The sequence below is a fragment of the Triticum dicoccoides genome, chromosome 2A (assembly GCF_002162155.2).
Source record: "Triticum dicoccoides isolate Atlit2015 ecotype Zavitan chromosome 2A, WEW_v2.0, whole genome shotgun sequence".
NCBI lineage: Eukaryota > Viridiplantae > Streptophyta > Magnoliopsida > Poales > Poaceae > Triticum > Triticum dicoccoides.
The window spans coordinates 721708065-721713478 of record NC_041382.1 but is presented as its reverse complement, the minus strand read 5'-3'; positions in this window follow the sequence as shown (position 1 = coordinate 721713478).

Genomic DNA, 5414 nt, shown 5'->3' with positions numbered 1-5414 from the left:
GTCGGTTATTCCAATTGCGCACTCACGGAGCGGTAGAGGGCGTGCACTGGGGTGTCTGCGCCGTGCCTGGGGACCAGTAGGGGACGCGAGCGTTATATCTATCATGTTCATGATGAGTTCTAGCCGGATCGGAAAACCACCCAATGTTGGACGTGCTCAGGGTTCGGAAAGCTGCCATGCAGTAGGGTAGGGAAATAGGCAAAGGATTCCGTTTGCTGGCCCAATTTAGTGCCTGAAAATTCAATTTGGGTCAGTTGATTTTTTAGGTCATTGATTGGTATTTTTTACTTCAAGATTCATGTTTTTCAATTGTGACTGTTGTTGTTTTCTCAGCCCAAAATTTTGACTAACCACTGTTTTGGGTCAGTCAATTTCTATTTGGGCTGAAGCTCATTTTGGGTTGCTTGTTTATAGGGCTACAGTGCTTCATCATTTTTTTGTATGCATTTTTTGTATTTTATTTTTATTTTTAGTCGGTTTTTATGGGTATTTTTTGAATTTTGGGTGAGTTCGGAATGTATACGTGTAAGTACTATATAATATGCTTATAAAGTATGAAAATCACAATATTGTTTTTTTCTTACATACTAAAAAAACATAGAGTTGAAAAAAAAATCATTTTATTTCTTCTTCAAGGGTAATACCATCGTCACTAATTTATTGTACGTTAGAAAATTTTGTTTTTTATTTTGTTTTTGTTTTTGTTTAATTTTAATTTCATCTTCTTTCTTTTTAAGGGTAATATCAATGCCACTAATTTGTTCCTTCTTGGTAACTGTGAAATTTCACAATTACATGCTTATTCTTGCATACTATAAAAAATACGCAATCCCTGACTAAATTGTGTACAATTTTTGTAAAGTATTTGCTTCATATTTTTTTCATTTTCTTTCTATTTAAAGGGTAATACCAACATAACTCATTCTTCCTTAGAAAAACTTCATTACTTTGATATTGTTTTTGTTTTTGTTTTTTTTTTGTTGTCTTTTAAAAGGGTAATAACAATGCCACTAATTCTTGCTTCCTTAGAAAATTTTAATTATTTTTATTTTGCTTTTCTTTTACCTTCATTTTCTTTCTTCTTAAGGGTAATACAAAGGCCGCTAATTAATTCCTTCTTAGGAAATGTCTGTCTTGTGAAAATTCCTCTATTATATTCTTATTATTGCATACTTTATAAAACATAATTTTGTGTGTATGGAGTGTAGACTTTGTTATTGTTTTTATTTTCTTTCTTCTTAAAGGATTAATTCACTCTTCCTTAGAAAACTCCATTATTTTGATTTTGTGTTATATTTATTAATTTTCTTTCTTCTTAAAGGGTAATACCAAAGCTTCTAATTCATCATTTCGTTGAAAACTTCATTATTATTATTTTTCAATTTTATTTCATTTCTTCTTCTTCAGGGGTAATACCAAAGCCACTAATTCATCTTTCCTAGAAAACTTCATTATTTTGGTTTTATTTTATTTTATCTCTTCTTGAAGGGTAACCAAAACCACGGTTTCATTATGTCTTGTAAAACATCATTATTTTGATTTTGTTTTAGTTTTTATTTCATCTCCTTTCTTCTTTAAGGGTACTAATGCTGCTAATACATTCCTTCGTCAAAAACTTCCATTTTGTGAAACTTGTACTATTATGTGCTTATTATTGTATATTATAATAAGCACAATTTTGTGTTAATTGAGTGCAAATGTTGTCATTGTTTTTTTTTTATGTTCTTTCTTCTTAAATGGTAATACCAATGCCATTAATTCAATCTTTCTTAGAAAACTTCGTTATTCTAATCTGTTACGGTGTTTGTTTTATTTTCTTTCTATAAGGGTAATAACAATCCCACTACTTCAGTCCCTTGTGAGAAACTTTCTTTAAGAAAAGTCCATTATTATATGCTTATACTTGCATTTTATAAAGGTCGCAATTTTTGCGTAAATTGTGTGCAAATTTTTGTCATTATTTTTTTGTTACATGATAAAATCAATACCACTAGTTCATTCTTCCTTAGAAAGTGTCATTATTCTGAATGTGTTTTGGGTTTATTTTGTTTTCTTTCTCCTTTAAGAATAATATGAATGCCACTAATTCATTCCTTCTTTCCAAAGTTTTTTTTTGCAAAAATTCCACTATTACATGTTTTTTCGCATATTGTGAAACAAATTTTCAGGGTAAATTGTGTGCATTTTTGTTATTTCATTCCCTTTAAAAGAGTAAGGAAGGGAGGGGCCATTTCAAATACATGTTTTGGTGTGCATTCTTTTTCGTACACATCATGCACTTTTTGTACACATCTGAAACATTATTTTTAGATACATTTAATAAAATCAAATACATGATTAAAAAAACTGAAGTACATTTTTTCTACAATTTTTGAAATACACTGTAACATTTCGAAACCATGTGTTAATCCATTTTTCAGGGCAATAAACATTTTGTTTAAACTAAGCAAATATTTTATTTGCAATTTTTTAAATTTTCTTTAATGTCACGAAACTTTTTTTTGTAATGTGAGAGTATTTCTTTCAAATGTGACGTAAATTTATTAAATGACAATAAGCATTTTTTAACAACGTGAACATATTTTTACATTTGTATAAACATTTTTATAAATGTCATGACGTCTGTTAAAAAATGAGAATATTTCTTAAAATGTTACATACATTTTTTCTAATGGCACAAAACATTTTTTATCATGTAAACATTTATTTTTTAATTTGCGTACATAATTTAAAAGAAATTCACATACATTTATTCGAAACGCAGGAACATTTTTTGTAAAATAAATCAAAATTTTAAAATATATTAATAACAAAAATACTATAATAGTTGAAAGAAAAATGCATGACATCAGCGGCAATAAACCAGATCTCTTCTGGGCTTGCTCATCATGTGCTTATAACCTTCCAAAACTGGAAATGAGTCTCCTGGAAAAGCCTACTTGTGCCGGCCCAAATCTGCGTGCGCGACTGACCTCAACATGTGCGGCTAATAGGATCCCCGCGGGACCTCTATATGGCGCCGTACGCGCCTGAAACTGGGAGCTCCTGTTCGGCACCTCAGCGTCGCTTAGGTTAGTTGGCGCTCGAAGTCAAGCCATAGTAGGCCGGCCCAGCATCACTCACGTCCAGCTCAAAAAAACCAACATTGTTATTGTGCAAAAAGTGGGATTCGGACTCGCATGCCATCGTGGACGAACTTAGAGCAACAACCACTGCAATCCGATAACTTTGACATTTTATATCTGAAGAGAACGTTAATTGACTCTTGTTTCAGTCCTACTATAAATTATTTGAAAAAATAAAATTTAATTTTTGAAAAGAATTCAGACATTTCTAAAAATCAATTCCATATTTAAAAATAATTTTTCATAAAATTGAAAAAGTTCATCAATTTTGAAAAGTACGAATTTGAAAAATGTTCACCGGATTTTCAAAAATTAAATGTTCACAAAACATAAACACGCTCATTAATTTCGAAAATACTTCATAAATTTTAAAAAATTGCACTAGATTTTGAAAAATATTAATGAATTGGAAAAACTTCACCGGAATTTTAAAAATAAAAATCATTAATTCTGAAAAAGTCTATTAGATTTTGAAAAAAAACATTCGTCATTTTTGAAACAAAAGTTACCAATTTTGAAAAAAGTTCATCAATTCTGAAAAAAATTGTCGATCTTGAAGAAAAGTTCATCAATTTATAAATAGTTCACAAATTTGAAGAAAAAGTTCATGTGAAAAAGAAAAAGAAAAAAACCTAAACTAAACCGCTCAAAGAAAAATGAAATATGAAAAGAAAAGGATAAAGATAAAAGTTATCGGAAGTGAAGGGGATAAAAGTGAGCAAAGTTGTGAGTTGGCACAGTCGATCTAGATGGCCTTGTGGTTAGTTGCCTATGCTATGAACCATAGGTCTCTAGTTCGAACCCTACTATTGAACCCTATTTTCTTTCTTTATTAGAAAAGAAAGAAAAAGTAAAACGGGGCGACCTAGCTCATAGGAGGGCCAGTGTGCTTTAGGCGCCCGTTTGCAAACTGGCCTATAATGGGCGCCCAAATCACCAAATAGGATCTGCCCCGAAAATATGGAGCGCGCACCCCCCCCCCCTCCCCAACGGCCTCATGTGCCAAGCGGGAAGCCCCTAGGTTTTTTTCTTTCTTTTTTGTGTTTCAACTTTGTCCTTTATAAAAATAATTCAGGATTTAAAAAAATTACAAATTGTGAAGTGATCGTAAATTAAATTTTTTTGGGAAATGATAAATGCTTATGGATTTAAAAAAGTAGTTTGCGATTTCAAAAAGAATGTTTGTATTAAAAAATGTTTGCGATTTTCAAAATGTTCATGAATTAATAGACAAATATTCACAATATGCAAAAAAAAATCTCTGGGAATTTGGAAGAATGTTCGAAATAAAAAAACATAAATTAAAAAAATGTTCACGGATTTTGGATATATTCATGAACTAAAATAATGTTTGGCAGAAACAGGAAAATTCCAGAATTTGGAAAAAAATCCCAAATTTAAAAAACTCTTCACATGTTGCAAAGAATTTACACATTTTCAAAAAATGTCATGAAGTTGCAAAACGTTCACGATTTAGGAAATTGTTAAAAAAAAGGGCAGCCCGGTGCATGTAGCTCCCGCTTGCGCAGGGTCGGGGAAGGGTCCGATCACTTTAAAGGGCAGCCCCAGTGCATGTAGCTCCCGCTTGCGCAGGGTTTGGGAAAGGGTCCGACCACTTTGGGTCTATTTTACGCAGCCTTTCCCTACATTTCTGCAAGAGGCTGTTTCCAGGACTTGAACCCGTGACCTCATGGTCACAAGGCAGCAGCTTTACCACTGCGCCAAGGCTCCCCTTCGATTTAGGAAATTGTTCATGAATAAAAAAAGTTTACGAATTTTAAAAAGCGTCATAATTTCAAAAAATGATCGTAACTTCAAAAAAAATTCATGAATTTTAAAAAATATTTATGATCTTAAAAAGATGTCACATAGTTGAAAAATGTTCGCGAAAAAAAGAAGAGAAAGAAACAGAAAAAAAATAATTTTAAAAAGAAAAAACAGAGAAGGAAACGAGAAAAAGAAAAATAGAATGAAATGGAACGTGATAGAAAATACCAAAAAGAAAGAAAAAAATGAAACGAAATACAAAGAAACGAGAAAACCTTTCCAAAACCGGCGCTGAAATATATACATAAAATGGGCCTGCCCATACGCTGATCGAGCGCACTGGATGGGTGCGCCAAATAGTATGCGCGGCTCCCCGGGACCGGCGACAAAAGCGGCGACGCCCCAACCCTCGGCAACGCCAGGCCCGAAACAGTCCCCGGCCGCAGCCACGGCTCCGTGCATCGCATTGTGGCACGCGGTCGTCCTCGATTCCATTAGGCCTCATTTGATAGGAGGGGATTG